The following is a 17,354-nucleotide window of genomic DNA, read 5'->3' as shown; positions in this document are numbered from 1 at the left end:
CGATAAACTGAAAGCTTTTTCCAATCTGAGGGCTGAAGACAATGAAACAGACACTGAGCCTCTAGAACAAAAGGTTGAAAGCCTTTGCATTATGCCCTGAGTTCCTCTACTCTTTGCTGCTTAGAGAAATGCCGCCATCTGCTTTGCATATTGCCACAGCCAAAGTGGTTTTTGCAATGGGGAAATGGCAATTCCGGGAAGTCTTTTCAGAAGATATCCCAGAGCCATGGTTTCATGGGGACCTTAGTCATCACTGTACTCTGCCACCCAATCTAATCATACCCATGGTTTTTAAATAGACTTTATTTTTAGAGCAGTTTTAGGTTCACAGAAAAATCAAGCGGAAGATGCAAAGAGTTCCCACATGCCCCCTGCTCCCACACGTGCTCTCACCCCCCACCAGAGTGATGCATTTGTTACAACTGATGAACTGACATTGACACTAGTCACCCAAAGTTCATAGTGTATATCAGGGTTTATTCTTGATGTACATTCTGTGGCTGTGGTCCCCAACCCCTGGGCCGCAGACAGGTACCAGTCCATGGCCTGTTAGGAACCAGGCCGCACAGCAGGGGGTGAGCGGCAGCAAGTAAGCAAAGCTTCATCAGTATTTACAGCTGCTCCCCATCGCTTGCATTACCGCATAAACTCCACCTCCTGTCAGATCAGCAGCACATTAGATTCTCATAGGAGCATGAACCCTACTGTAAACTGCACGTGTGAGGGATCCGGGTTATGTGCTCCTTATGAGAATCTAATGCCTGATGATCTGAGGTGGAGCTGAGGCAGTGATGCTAGTGTTGGGGAGTGGCTGCAAATACAGATTATCATTAGCAGAGAGGTCTGACTGCACAATATATGTAATGCACTTGAATCATCCTGAAACCATTCCCGCTATCACTGCCCATGGGAAAATTGTCTTCCATGAAAGCAGTCCCTGGTGCCAAAAATGTTGGGGACTGCTGTTCTTTGGGTTTGGACAAATGTACAATCATATATATCTACCATTATAGTATCACACAGAGTAGTTTCATACAGAATAGTTTCACTGCCCTGAAAATCCTCTGTGCTCTGCCTGTTTGTCCATCCCTTCCCCCCTCCACCCCCCACCAACCACTGATTTTTTTTACTTCCCCACAGTTTTGTCTTTTCCAGAATGTCAACTAGTTGGAATCATATTATAGTATGTAGCTTTTTCATATTGGCTTCTTTCACTTAGTCATATGCTTTTAAGTTTCCTCCGTGTCTTTTCATGGCTTGGTAGCTCATTTCTTTTTAGCACTGAATACTGTTTTATTGTCTGGATATACCACAGTTAATTTATCCAGTCACCTAGTGAAGGGCATCTTGGTTGCTTCCAAGTTTGGGCAATTATAAATAAAGCTGCTGTAAACACCTGTGTGCAGATTTTTGTGTGGACTAAGTTTTCAACTCCTTTGGGTAAATACCAAGAAGCACAATTGCTGAATCATACAGTAAGAGTATGTTTAGTTTTGCAATAAACCTCCAAACTGTCTTCCAAAGTGACTGTACTATTTTGCATTTCCACTAGCAATAAGTGAGAGTTTCTGTTGCTGCACATCCTTGTTAGCATTTGGTGTTGTCAGTTTTTTGGATTTGGGCCATTCTAAAAGGTGTGTAGTGGTATCACATTGTTTTAACTTTTTTTTTTTTAAGAGGCAGGATCTTGCTCTGTCACCCAGGCTGGAGTGCAGTGGCCTGATTATAGCTCACTGTAACCTCAAACTCCTGGGCTCAAGCGATCCTCCTGCCTCAGCCTCCTGAGTAGCTGGGACTACAGGTGTGCATCACTATGCCTGGCTAATTTTTTCATTGTTTTAATTTTTAATTCCATAATGACATATGATATTGAGCATATTTTCATATGCTTATTTGCTACCCGTATACCTTCTTTGATAAGGAACTGTTCAAATTTTTTGCCAATTTTTCAATCAGGTTGTTCGTTTTCTTATTGTTGAACTAAACTTTTAACTTCATTTTGGTGTCAGATTTCAAAAGAGATTGACCTCTTTCTATCCCAATTCTACCCATCTGTTCTAGATGCTCTGAACCATCTATAAAGATGGACTAGAATTTGAGTTCAATGCAATACACATTATTTAATATCTATTATGTGCCCACAATATTGTTTTAAGTATTGGTAGAAGACAAAAAGAAATGTCAGATATGGTCCCTGCCATCTTGGCAATCTTTGGGGAAAACAAAAATATCATAATGAAGAAAAATTAGACACTAAAGGACATAAAAAGTTTATTGTCAAATATGTTGTAGCCCTTTTAAGTATTTACCACAAAACTCTTTTAAATCTACTTAAAACTCAAATTTTCTGCACACCTATGTTTTAAAAGTTATTTTTATGAAAGATGATGAGAAATTAGACAGGTAAACCACTAAGATATTCTCTAGAACTGTTGATCTATAAACTTATAAACTGCATACGCATTTCATTTTTACTGGTGTACTGAACTGCAGCAGGAAGAATGTAAGAAAGGATGGAACAATCATCGTACACTTCATCTGAATAGATAAACTGGTGGAGGCCATGTATGTGGAGAGGATTTATCACAAGGACTCACACTTCCATCTTTAGTGTGGAAATAAAGAGCAGACCACTGGAAAAAAGTCCAGGGTGGAAATAAACAGCCCATGAGCTAAAGTGCAATAATTATTATTATAATAGAGGTACAGTAGCAATCATGAATAGCAATTTGGAAGCAAATGCCTAAAGGTCAGAGATATCAACTGTCAAACTTAGTACTTAAGGAAATCATACTTAATAGCCTAATAATTGAGTTTCTGCCAACAGACCAATACTTCAGGAACCTGAAGATTATAATGAGGCTAGGAAAGACTATGAGCATTGTGAGAGAGCCTAAGTTCATCTGAGGAATTAACAAGAGATAACGAAATGCTTGTGGAATGACTGACCAGAAAATCCAACCTACCAGTGACATTTTCCAGATGTACACAAGGCTTCTCTGTAAGTGGGGCCCCACATGTGATCATCCCAGGAGGAACAAAAGCACATTCCATCAAGACTAGAATTCTGGGGAGGCAGAAAACAAGCATATCATGGACAAGACACTGAGTAAGTGGAGAAATTTATGCAAGCTTCTTGGACTTGGCATAAAAAATGCATAAAAATGGATCTTCTCTGGAACATTCCATTATAACCACAAATAACCCAGGGTTACTTAGCTAAAAGCAGAGCTGAGTTCTCCGATTAGCTTTTGTGTACTAGAAAACCTACTGGTACCAGAAGAGAGTGGGTACCTGGGTTAACATCTATGAATGGCGCTTTGTGATACATCCATTGAACTTAGGGACTGGCTCTTTAGCCAAAGCCTGCCTCCTACAGATCGTCCATTTCCAAAAGATACCGAGAACTGAAATAACTGATGGGAGGTTGGATAAACAAACCAAAGACTTTCCTGTGGTTGACAGCAAGGGGGAAATGGTAAGATGGTCACTGCTAATACTGTGTTTTGTGGCAGACACTCTAAGTTGTGTGCCTAGCAGTCAACCACCATGCCGCCACTCGCCCTTCTTCCTTGCTAGTAGAACCCAAATGTTGTTCACCATCCTCCAAGTAGCCATGCCCTTCATGGGAGCCATTGTCTCTTTCTAGCCCCATGGGACTAATGTTCCTTGCCAAGTGATTTGTTTTGGGCAACAGGCATGTGAGACAATCCTGACCAATGAGACAGAAGGGAAGTCTGCAGTGAGGACTCTGGGAAGAATTTTGTCACTTTTGAAAGGGGACGTACAACAGAGTCATTTCATGTTTTGGGGAGGTCAGGAAGGAGGAAGTTCATGCTGTGGACAAAGACTAAGAGGCAAGGAGCTGGGAGGAAGAACAGCACCAGGGTTCCCAGAAAACCAACTCCAAAGCCCAGGAGATCACCAAAGATTCAGAGGAGGATGCTGTGCCGAATCCTGGACTGAGGAAAGGAATTAATAGTCCAAGAATCTAGGAAGACCAATAGGTGCTTCAATGGGGTGGAACTTCTAATCTCATGCTAAGGATACTTGCTCTCTGCCATGATTTTAACTTCATTGCACAGTCACGTGTGTGCTTATCTGTGTACATGTGTAAGAGAAAATCTGAGTCCTACCTAGGTGGAGGAATCCTGATTACATCAGGGTTCTGCTCCTATTACAGGGCCCTCTTCTGGTTTTTCTCCTAATTCTCTGGCCTCATCTATGGAGCTCTTTCCTTCTTCTGCCCATCCCACCGTCATCTGTTCTCAAAGTGTGGTCCAGGGACCCTTGGGGGTTCCTTAGACACTTTCAGGAAGAATGTGACATTTAAGCTATTTTCATAATAATACTAAGATGTCATTTGATGTTTTCACTCTCATTCTCTCACACATGCACGGTAGAGTTTCCAAGAGGCTACATGACATGTGAAATGGCAACAGATTAAATATAGAAAGAGATATGAGAATTCTACTGTCTTTTATCAAGCCAAGTGTTAAAGAGATGTATAAAAATGCAAAATAATGTCATTTTTCTCACTAAATTTTTTCTTTTGGAAAATATAGCTATTTTTCATTAAAATATGTTATTTATTCTAACATACAATAGGTTAATCCTATTTTAAAAAGAACTAATAAAAGTATTTTTTAAACTTCTCAGTTTCAATTTTTAATGTATGCTCCCTGGACCAGCAGCATCAGAGCTTATTAGAAATGCAGGTTCTTGGGCCCTTCCCCAGACCTATTGACTCAGAGGCCTTGGAGGGCCCAGCAATCCTGTTTGACAAGCCCCCAGGTGATGCTCAAGCACATGGAAGGTTGAGGGCCACTGCTGTAATACATCGATCCCCCACCCCCTCTCCGAGGTGAGCAGAAACACATTCCCACGTCTTCTGAATACAAGGCCTGGAGAAGTTGTGGCTCCGTTCTGGATTATACACGTGTGTTAGAATGCCAGGGCTGCCATAACAAAGTACCTCAGACTGGGTGTCTTGAACTTCAGAAACTTCTTTTCTTATAGTTCTGGAGGCTAGAAGTCCAAGGTCAAGGTGTCAGCAGGTTTGGTTTCTCCTGAGGCATCTCTCCTTGGCTTGCAGATGGCCGCCTTCTTGTTGTGTGCTCACATGGTCTTTTCTCTGTGCACACGCATCTCTGATGTCTCTTTGTTTGTCCAAATTTCCTCTTCTTGTAAGGACATCAGTCATGGTGGACTAGGGCCCAGCCCAATGGCCTCATTTTAACTTAATCACCTTTTTAAAGGCCCTATCTCCAAACACAGCCACGTTGTGAGGTACTGGGGGTTAGGGCTTCAACATGCAAGTTAGGGGCCAGAGGAGGGGAGAGAAATCAGCCCATAAAAGCACCTAACTGTGAATATCATTTTTTTGCTATGCATGAAGGAACCATCTGGGAAACTACATAGGCTCTAGAAACACCCTGCTCAGAAATCTCCTCCTAGTCACAGAGCACTTAAGTTTACAGTTTGCTGTGTTCAAATACAAACATTCCTGGGAAGAATTAACATCAACTGCTTTTCCCATATAATCACATTGCCTTCTCTCTGGCTGAGATTGAGGCTAAGGAGCTAGGAATTAGGGCTTGATGTGAGCTGTAAACTAGAATAAAGCCAGTAATTTGTGATGGCAATTTGGGGATGGGGTGGAGAGACTTCATGGACACTGTGGAAGGGATCCCTGAGGCGGAGGTGGGAAAACCTCAGAGGGACTATTTGGGCTCGTTGGCTAGATCACTGTGGCACAGGAGAAAGGGCAGCAATGAGGGCAGTTGGCTTGGGTTTTCCAGTTGTTTCCACAGAGGGGAGGAGATGTGAGATTGGGCACGTAATGAACTGATACAGTAGGTTTTTAGAAGGAGAGGGGGAGGGGTGAGTGAATGTTATATAGAATCACGGCCCTTACTGCGGGGGGCGGGGGGGTGGTCCCTAATCACCCTGCTCCCAGATTCTAAAACTAATGGGAGCAAAATGTCAGCTTATTAATTGTAAAGCAGGATTGGAGAATGCAGATTGGACAAAAGCCAGCTTACTGAAGCACCTTCTGTTCCTGAACACTGCTGAAAACCCAGTGCCAGTATGCCAGACAACTGGCCAAACCCACTGGAAATGACAGTGACAGAAGCCCAATAGGCCCACATCCTCGCCATCTTCTCTGCCACTTCATCACAGCCTGAAGAAGGCTTTCCCATGGAAAGTCTACTCCTCTCTTGCTCCTCCATTCCCCTTCTCCACAAAAGATGATTAAACTGGGTCCTTCATGTCTTCCTAGACCACAGTTGTAGAATGGAGTTGGACTTTGCATGACACATGCATTCCCAGACAGGACCAAGTCTTGAAATGCAAAGGTTTCTATCTCCCATTCTGAGCTCCCAATTCCCATTGGCCAGAACATCTATGAGTGCATTTATTAAATTTCCATCATCCCAAAACTATGGCACTATTTGCATGGTGGCTTGTATCCATACCAAAATGGCATACTTCCATGCTTGGGCCTCCAATCTCTGGGATGAAGCATCTAATCAGACTCTGTAGCCTCAGTGTCCCTTCTGGCCTGTCTTCCTCAGCCACCTTTCTCTTTGTGGCTTGATGGTCACCTCTGTGCTGATGAGTCCTCCCCCAAGCTTCAGAGTTATGTTTCCAACTGCCTACAGGACAGCTGTAAAGGCAGCTTAAACCTGACAAGTCCAAAATTCCATTTGTTTATTTATGCCCTGGAAATGATTCCTTCTGCTGTACTTTATATCCCAGTTTATAGTATCATAATCCATGAATTGTTACACAAGCTAGAAATCCAGAGAGGGAAGAAGATCATTGTTGTCTTCTCACTCTCTCGCACCACCCCCTAAATTCAATCATTAAATTCTCTGATTGCTTGTCTAGATTTTTCTCATCACTCCACTCAGATCCCATCTCTTATCTATACCAGTGAGCCTAATCTTTTTGCTTCTGAGAAACAAATATTCATGCATAATCACAGCAGTGGTGTGCAGACTTCCCATGGCCATGGCCATGCAGCATTGGTACAATGGGCCTCGGATCCCTAGGGACTGTCCTCACATTGGTCAGCACTAGCACTGTGGCTGAGAGCCCCTAGCTTGCATGACAGCAATAGCTTTCTAAACGATCTTCCTGGATATAGCCTGGCTCCCTCAAGTCCAGCATCGACATGCAGCCAGAAGTCTCTGCCTAAACAAACTTGCCCAAGCCAGTCCTGGTTACCAACCATCCAAATCTTCCCACAGACTACAGGACAAAAACACAGTCACCTTCACGGGGAACACAGAGATCACCGTGCTGTAACCCCTGCTAGCCTCTCCAGCCTCCTCTTTGGACATTCCCTGCCTTGCACCACAAGCTGTGGCAACCCCAACTATGCAGTTCCCTGAACACAAGGCCATTCCTTACCTCTATGCCTGTCCTTATGCTCCCACCTTAACCAAATGCCCTTCCTTTCATTACTCTCCATGTTGAATCCTCCAAATCCCAGTGTCTACACTTTGCCTGGCTAACTCCAAACTGCTCTTTATAATAGCGAGGAAACAGACCTCCTTCAGGAAGCCTTCCATGACCTCTCCCTCTCTTCAGTCTCCCCATCTCAGGCAACCTGTACTCACCTCTACCATTGCATTAACCACCCCACTCTACACTCATCTCTTTAGAAATCTGTCTTTTTCACTAAGCTCAGAGTTCTGAGTACAGAGACCATGTTTATATCCTCAATGTCTAGCACAGGATCCTAATTCACATTACGTTAGTGAAAGAATGAATGACTTCCAGGAATAATGGAGACACCTCACGTGACAGAGCCAGCAGGGTACCATATGTCAGAGAGAATTCAAAGGGCACAAGATGGTGAACATAGTTGCTAGGCCTAAGTTGGGGCTGGGTGGGATAGTCTCACAATGAAAAGTCCTGAGATAAAGTTGACAGAAAAATGGCATGCCTAAGCCCTGCTTTTTAAAGCATGGTGTCCATCCCCCACCCCACCACTACCTGCCTCTCTTAAATTGGCTATGCTTCAAGACTGTTTCAAGAATAGTCATCCAATTTCTGAGCTCAGTTTCAGGGATTTAGACATTGCTGATTCATATCTCATTTCTAGATTGTAATCTTTGTCTTCCAAGATCAATTGCAAATGCAAACTACCCCCAAATAGGAGGCCTCTCAGCGGTACCACTGCCCATTCAGACAAGATCTGCACTCCTGCCTACTTATCACCAGGGCAACTGAACTTTTATTGCAATGCAAACATCAGGCCCAAATGATCGCTTCCACTCTTGGCACTTCCCAGAAGGCAGAAGATCATCTTAGGGATGTTTACATGATCCTCTTGAGCACAGTAGACCAAGGCCCTTCTCTCCTCTTTGTGACAGTCCTTCAAATTTTTACATCTTGCTTCCCTTATCTAGCCTTCTCCAATTTTTCAACATTCCTTCTTAGATGGTTTCTAAACCCCTCCACAATCATGCTCAGTCTACTTAGAAACATTCCTGTGCTATATTCACAAATGTTCCTCTTAAACCACATGGCCTAGAATAGACCCCAGTACTCCAGCACTCTTCTTAAGCATGCAGAACAGTTTAGTCTGTCAGTGTATTTATTTCTTATAATGGTTATAATGTCACTACGATTACCTTGGATTTCAGTAGCCATATCATCCCAACCTTGACAAATGTGAAATATGGAGCAACATACTTATAATCAGAGTACAGACACAGGACTTTGCCTTGTCTATGTGCATTAATATGGGGTATCAAGGTAGAGCGACTTGGAGATAGCCCAGGAATGTAATATTCCAGCCATAACCTTGAAATGTCATCAGACACTTAGTAAAGAGTTACAAGAGGCAGAGAATTTCCTGGAGACATTGTTTAAGCAGATGCTGAGGATGCAGCCTGGCTCTTAAAAGAATTCTACCTAAAAGAAAGGGGAGGAGGGAGTAAGACAAGGTTGCAAATCTCCCGTCATGCCCAAGGGAGAAATTACTTTGAAAATTAAGGACAATGCCAAGGACTCCAGTTACCTGATAAAGAGATTTCACAATGAAACCATGAAGGGGTCAAGCTCCAGGTCGTCCCTTGTTACCCCTAGTATGAGAGTCACATACATCCAGTGGTAACATCTAGCCCAGGACATTTACATTCCAAAAGAAAATTTGTATATAGTTGGGATCCGTAGGTGTTTATATCTGTTTAATGGATAAGTGGTAATTTTCACTATATTTCCTTATTCAATTCCAGGTGACTTTCCTCTGTCTAACAAACTCATTGGTTTTCATTTAGCAAGTGACTGATCCAATCTCCACGCTGCTTCTCTTCCCTACCTGCTACCTATCCACCTGACCTTTTTCTTGCCTGGTGCAAGCAGCTGGAGCATTGTTTTAGCTGTCTCTTCCAGCTTTGGGTCATCTATAAATTTTGAAGCATGCTTCTATAGAATTCATAAATGAGGGGTTGACAGTGTTCATAAAAATAGGAATCATTAATCTAGCCAAGAGTTAGAAGGAAGAGGTGTTAAGAGGATGTTTCTGATAATACTGCCAAAGTATCTGATAATATAGCCAAAGGGTTATTTTCAAATCTTTTTTTTTTTTTTTTTTTTTTTTTTTTTGAGACAGAGTCTCACTCTGTTGCCCAGGCTAGGGTGAGTTCCGTGGCATCAGCCTAGCTCACAGCAACCTCAAACTCCTGAGCTTGAGCGATCCTCCTGTCTCAGCCTCCTGAGTAGCTGGGACTACAGGCATGCACCACCATGCCCGGCTAATTTTTTCTATATATATTTTTAGCTGTCCATATAATTTCTTTCTATTTTTAGTAGAGATGGGGTCTCGCTCTTGCTCAGGCTGGTCTCGAACTCCTGAGCTCAAACGATCCGCCCACCTCGGCCTCCCAGAGTGCTAGGATTACAGGCGTGAGCCACCGCGCCCGGCCTATTTTCAAATCATGATAAGAAACATGGGAAGGGAGTTTGCCTAGACTTAACTTTAATTTTCTACACAGTGGTTAGCAAATCTTACAACCGGTAATCTCTTTTTGCCATAATTGATGATGACGATGAATTATTCCATTAATTCTTGTTTTTTTTTCTTTGGACAATTACCCATTTCTTGTTTTGTATCCAAATCCCTTGACCTTTCTCCTCTTGTCACCAGTCAATTCCCATTTTGTAACTTTTCAGCATGTTTTTTTTCCTTCCTTCCTTCCTTCCTTCCTTTCTTTCCTTCTTTCCTTCCTTCCTTCCTTCTTTCTTTCTTTCTTCTTTCTTTTTTTTTTTTTGAGACAGAGTCTCACTTTGTTGCCCAGGCTAGAGTGAGTGCCATGGCGTCAGCCTAGCTCACAGCAACCTCAAACTCCTGGGCTCAAGGGATCCTCCTGTCTCAGCCTCCCGAGTAGTTGGGACTACAGGCATGCACCACCATGCCCGGCTAATTTTTTCTATATATATTTTTAGCTGTCCATATAATTTCTTTCTATTTTTTAGTAGAGATGGGGTCTCGCTCTTGCTCAGGCTGGTCTCGAACTCCTGAGCTCAAACGATCCGCCCACCTCGGCCTCCCAGAGTGCTAGGATTACAGGCGTGAGCCACCGCGCCCGGCCTTCTTTCTTTCTTTCTTTCTTTCTTTCTTTTTTGAGGCAGGATCTTTGTCTGTCACCAGGGCTAGAATGCATTGGTGTCATCATAGCTCACTGAAATCTCAAACTCCTGGGCTCAAGCAATCCTCTTGCCTCAGCCTCCTGAGGAGCTGGGACTACAGATGCGTGCCACCACACCCAGACAATTTTTCTATTTTTTGTAGAGACGAGGTCTCGCTCTTGCTGTGGCTGGTCTCAAGCTTCTGGGCTCAAAGGATTCTCCCCCCTCCCCCCTCAGCCTCCCAAAGTGCTGGGGATTACAGGCATGAGCCACTGCCCACAGTCCACTTTTTATCATTCTCTATGTGACAGTTTGGGGAGAGGTGAAACTGTATTCAGCTTCTTTTGTCATTTGCTAAAAACCCTTCAAGGTGGGGAAGATTAATATTATTGGCTTATTTCAATTTCCATTACAATGGCCTGACTTTTTATTAACAAAGCAATCACATGTCTAACTGGAGGAGCTGGGGGAAGAATAACAAGAAACCATGGCTCAGCTGATGGGGTCGGAGATTTGTGGAGGGAGATTGCAGAACTAGATGTATTTTGTAAACCTAAATGTTTTGAGATGCAATTTCAAAAATCCTGCTTACTTTGGCTTCCTTTTATCGCAAAACAGGCGGTTCTTTGTACCTTGAAAGAGACATACAGGCTGCAAAGAGTCATCTGAACTGCCCAGAAATGTCTTTAATCTTGACCATTTTCAAACACAGAGCTCCATGGTGAACAATTTTCTGAGGAATTCTTACAATGCAGAGTCTGTTCAGAGGACGCTGATTTTAAAACCTCTGTCCACAAGGTATAATGAGGAGGGGGAGAAAGTGCATAGCTTAAGGTAACTTAATAAAAAGGAAGAAAATTCGTCTGGAAATGAAAGACTACCCAAGTCGAAAGCATGTAGCATGTTATGATTCAGAATAAATGAAATGGAATTCTCCCACATCTAACAGACCAGCGCTTGCCCTCAAGCACTGCAAAGGCTGTCAGGTTCCAGTTGTATAAATACACAGAAACAAAAAAGGATGCATGTAGAACACCATAATTACAGGCCGGGGACTTTTGGTCATCTTTCACCAATAATTTAGGTTCTATAATTTTCTATCAACTTGTATTCTCTTAGGACTATGACAATTCCAATCACTTGTGAGCCAGTGCTGTATACTTAATGTTTATCAGTACAGAGTGTGGGTAGATTAACCATTTAATTCCAATCCGAACAGCCTGGTAACCTAGATACTAAGGAATGTGGGTGCAGCCACCACACTGTTGGGGCTTAGGGCCATGTGTGTACATAGGAACACGAGCCGGTGCGGGGAGGAATTCAGTACCCCCCTCTCGGGACTGATCCGTGCTGTTTGCCCTCAGATCCATTCTTTGTGCTTCCCCAGCCCTGCTCTGACCTCTGCAGGCCGTTTCCCAGGCTCCTGTTTCAGGGGCCTCCAGCTGGGTTTGGCCAATCAGAGATTAGAGGGTGGGAATAAGAGAGAAGCCAGGGTACTGCTCATCTTCCTTCTCTGCCACGGGTGGTTCTTCTGGCAGTGGCTTCATCTCTTTTGTGACTCCAGCTTCCAATGGACAAGCCCAATGTGGTTCCAGCTTTGACTGAACACCTTAAGTCTCTTCAGCTTAAGGGTGATAGCAGTTTACAGCGGATGCCTAACTTTCCTCTGTTTAGTTTACAGCCTGGGTGGGTAGCCAATTTATTGTATTAAATTACCTCTAATTTAAATACTCAGAGTTGTTTCTGTTTCCCAATTGGACCCTGCATGATACAACTGATGTATAGGTTAAGTGCCATCTATTGAATCATGACTTCCTTTCATTCTATATGGAATCCCTGATTATCTAATAAAAATAATAATAGCTACTATGTCTTCAGCACTCTCTAAGAACCAGGTCCTGTGCTAAACCAGCATTCTCCCAACTGATCTTCACACAGTCAGATGAAGAAGATACTATTACTATCCTCATTTGAGAAACTTGAGGTTCAAATAGATTTTAAGTAACTTATCCAAGGTCATGCTCATCAAGTGGCTGAATCAGAATTTAACGAAGGTCTATGTAATTCCAGTGCTTTCATTTTTAATCACTGTATTCTATTGACTTTGAGCATATTATATTCATGAAAAATGTAGATAACAGTCAAATATCTTAAAATTGAAACCAATTCATATGCTATAAGCAAAAAAGAATTACTGAATCATATAACTAAAAAGTATATGTCCTGCTCACTGCAGGACAGGGTTCAAATGATGTTTGGGGCTTTTCTATCTTTTAGAAGAGGTCTCTCCAGGGATAGACAAAACAGTAACTGGTGACCCCAAACTCAGATTCTGCCAGCTTAGCAAGGCCAGCAGAAAGAGGCAGTATTTGTTGTGAATGGTTTAAAAAAAAAAAAAAAAAAATCCTAGGGAAAACCCTGATTGGCCTGGCTTAGACCATCTGCTCATCTCTGAACAATTACTATGGCCAAGAGAATGGGGCCCTATAATTGTTGGGACCTGGATAATATGCCTCAGTGGTGGTGGGTCAAAGCCCTACTTGGCCCACATGGAATGGGAATGGGTTGCTTACTCTAAGGAAGGATTCTGTCACCAGAAGAAATTGAAGTGGTGGTTCTGAAAGGACAAAGGCAAGGGTTGTTCACAAGAGGAGAGTTCATATCCCTTCTTGACATCAGAAATATAATGAATTCCCTAGTTATTTCCCACTTTTTATAAATAATATTTGAAATATATTTTCCTCAATTTGCACAGGTTGGTTAGGTTTCGTATTGTCATGCACATGGTTATTTTCTATTTTGTTTCAGCTCTGAGCCCTCCCTCTGTGCCCTGCTCTGAAAGGCTAGGTCTGGAGGCTAAAAACTACACTTCCCAGATGTTCTCACCAGCTGGCTTCCTGGTATGGTCTACTGATAAGACAAAAGGAGGCACTAGAAAGAGATAGAAAGGCACAAGGAGGGGAAAAAGAACTTCTTGTTACTGCTTCCTTCCAGCTTCCCGCCGACAGCAGAGGACAGCCACAGCTGCAGCCTCCAGCTTCTCTTGCTGGTTCCAGCACCACCTGTGTTTTGACCCCCTTGGTAGTTCAAACCCTGAGCATTCCAATGAGAAGCTGAGAAAGCTAAGAACCGACTATGCACCAACCAGGGTAGGGGTGCGGCTTCCTCCAAGTTCAAGCTGCTGGGACCTCTCCACAGACACTTCCCTTTTGTTTCTCCTGCCCTATGGGTGGTAGCTGCTCACATCGGTACCTATCTGGTTCACCTGAGGATCTTGGCTTTCCAACATCTGGGTAACCAATGTCCTGTATTAAATCTTCTCCGGTTGAAATGTCTAGTACGGTTTATGTTACTCTGACTACACAGGTTTTTCTATCTTAGTATCAGTGACTGTCCCATTGATCCCCCAAAATTAGCCCTTTCAGACCGTTTATTTCTATCTCCACTTCAGCTATACTTTTACTGACCATCTTGACCTTCTTGACCAAGCTTGATAACATTTTGTGTTATGAGAAGACAAATGATGAAAATCAAAAACTTCTAGCCATAGCTCATCATCTAATACAGTAGGTGGAATTCTCAGATGGCGCAAGATTATAAAACTTTATTGATGCATAAAAGAGGATTTGGAAAAAGAAGGAGACATATTTTATTCCTAGGATGAAAGATTAAATGTTTTAAAGATGTCTAACTTTAAAGAATTTTTATGACAAATGAGAAATGCATTGATAGCCCAATAGGAAAAAAAGTAAAGAATTTGAACAGAAATGTTGGAAGACTTGGAAATGACCAATAAACATGATCAATTTTAAAACTGACAAATTTTTTTATTTTTCACTTTTTGTAGAGACAAGATTTCACTGTGTTGCCCAGGCTGGTCTCAAACTCCTGGCCTCAAATGACCATCCCTGTCTCAGCCTCCCAAAGTGCTGGGATTATAGGTGTGAGCCACCACACCTGGCCAAAAATGTTTAATACAATAACATTTAAGGTTGATAAGGGTGCAAGAGATGTGAGCCCTCATATACTGCAGTATGTGTATAAAGTGGTATGATTTTCATAAAATATAATTTTAGGTTATATGTCAAGAGCCTTTAAATGCTCATCCTTTCTGATGTAGTAATTCTACTTCTATTAATTAATAATAATCTACTGATAGGAAATAATGATATGTGTACAAAGTAATTTTGTAGAATGATATTCAATGCAGTATTATTTACAAGTTGAAAATAACCCATGGTAGTAAAATTTCCAACATCTACTCTACTTCAAATGATTCGTCTAAGCCAAACTACAGTCATTCCCCTGGGTAACAATTGGTCTAGAAACTAATATGTGATCCAATCCTGGCAGAAGACATGCCAAGGTTTGTAAGGTAACTTTGGAGAAGGCTGCTTGCCCCTAAAAATGACAGAGAGAGGAGACTCTAGCTAATTTTTTTCTGGACATGTCTGTGCCTTAATGTGGTGTCTGAGGTCATCTGACTGTCACAAGGAGAGAAAGCCAGAGAGAAAACTGACCCATTGAAGATGGCAGAGCAGAGGGATGGAAAGACCTAGGCACTCTCTTGCCTCAGGGCTTTTGTGTTGGAGACACCCTCTGCCTGGAATAGTCTTCTCATAGGTATTTGCATAGCTTCCTTCCTCATCTTCTTTAAGCCTTTGCTCAAATGCCACCTACTCAAGAGACCTGGCCTTACCACCCTATGCAAAATCACCATCAGCTTCCTCTATGAGGACACTGACGCTATTAGCCCCTCTTACCATCTTCTATGATTTCCCATAAAATTTATCACCTAGTGTAATTTGTAATCCATTTATTATGTTTATTGTTCACTATCATGACAAACTGACTTGTAAGTTCTATGAAGGCTGGGGTGTTCATCTTTATTATTCATTGACAAATGCCTGTACCCTTGAACAGATCTGAGCACGTAATAGGGTCTCCATAAGTATTTGTTCAATGAATGCATGAATCAATCCAGCAGTAGTGATGGATTTAAGATTCAAACTTGAGTCTACTGACTCCAAATTTCACAACTGTCCCTTTGTCAAGGGCACAAGTGAATGGACTTGCTATGGGTGGTCCTAGGGAGCAAAACCAGGGCATATGGATCAAAACTACATGGAGTTACTTAAGGGAACAGTTTCCTTGGTTAATCACAACCAAGCCACCTTCAAAGTGCAGCTTGCTGGTCGAGCTTCCTGACTCTGGCTTTACCATTCCCTTGGGGTCCTCTCACTTTGATCCCTTCCTGCCCTTATGACACCTGACTCTTAGTGGCACTTCTCTGCCTTTAAACCTCTGGCTGAAGTATAGACAGTTCTTTCCTCAATTTCCAGTAGCTAGGCTGTGGAAGGCCAGAATACTCAAGAGGAATATTATTAAATACTATCCATGAACTAAGAATTCTCCAACCTCAGAACAACCCTGCTTTGACACCTACTTACTACATGGCCTTTGGAAAGGTCTTGAGCTCTCTGAGTTACCTTTAATTATGTTCCTCAACCATAAAACACCTGGATTGATTTAGATGATTTCTAAAATTCTCGCCAACTCTAAAGGCCTATGGTTCCACTCTGCCGAAGAGATCAATGGTGTTAGAACTTGTATCACATAAACTAAGCGGGATAAGCTACACCCAACAATATTAACACATTCACTTCCCTTCCTAATTTCTTTCAATAGAGTTGTTTGTTTGAGAATGGGTGTTGTATGTGCATGGAAAATACTATTTGCAGCTACTTCTATTTTAATTATTAACTACTTAAGTATTTAAATTTAAAAATCAAGTTTTTCTTAAGTTTTTAAGCTTAACATAGAAGATTCATAAATTTAAGATATTTAATTTACCTCTATTAAAAAACTGAGTTGAATTATTTTACATACTTTAAACTACATTTACAAATTTAATATATTTGATTTCTTTCAAATGCCAAATGCCTATCAGGGCAAACTTAGAAATCTAATAAGAAGAATCTCTTAAAGCACTCAAGCACTTCTTTTAAATCTAATAAATCAAGCTTATAAATGTAGTAACTGTTTTATTAAACATTTAAAACCTTCACAAACTTGATTAAATTCTGTTATTAATTTCAAATTAACATCAGAAATCTAATGTGTTAAAGTTTCTTAAATGTTTCAATAACATTCAAATGTTAATATTTAACTAACTAAAACACATCATCATAATTGTTACAAGACTTATTCCTAACATTGGCTTCAAAATTGGAATCTGCAAAAGGCTCAGTTTGTTAATCTGTGGCTGGGGAAGGATCACTCAGAAACAGCACTCAGGACCCTAAGCTAATTCGTAATCTTTAAATGGAACTAAAATCTATAATGGTAGAATGGGCCTAAGTTTTAAACTAAGAAAACTCAGCTGGACTAAGTTAGTAGATTCCAGAGATGAAGTTAATCAAACCCATAGTGGTAGTACTTTTGTGCTAATTTTAGGATCTGGGGGACAGGATAAATGAAAGTCCTCTTTAACACTGTAAAGCACTTATACATTATTATTTATTATCTTTCAATATAAGTAATGATATCTGGCCTACTTATCTTATGGCGTGATTTGATTAATTCTGTGAATGTATAGCTTTAAAATGCCTGGTTGTTAACGCAGGATTAGCTCTTTGCTGAAACCTCAGCCTGGACCCCAAATTTACACAGAGAGGGACTGTCTGAAGTCATAGGGTGACAGCAAC

Source organism: Eulemur rufifrons, chromosome 3 (genome assembly GCF_041146395.1).
Source record: "Eulemur rufifrons isolate Redbay chromosome 3, OSU_ERuf_1, whole genome shotgun sequence".
NCBI classification, from domain to species: domain Eukaryota; kingdom Metazoa; phylum Chordata; class Mammalia; order Primates; family Lemuridae; genus Eulemur; species Eulemur rufifrons.
This window is presented reverse-complemented; position numbering follows the sequence as displayed.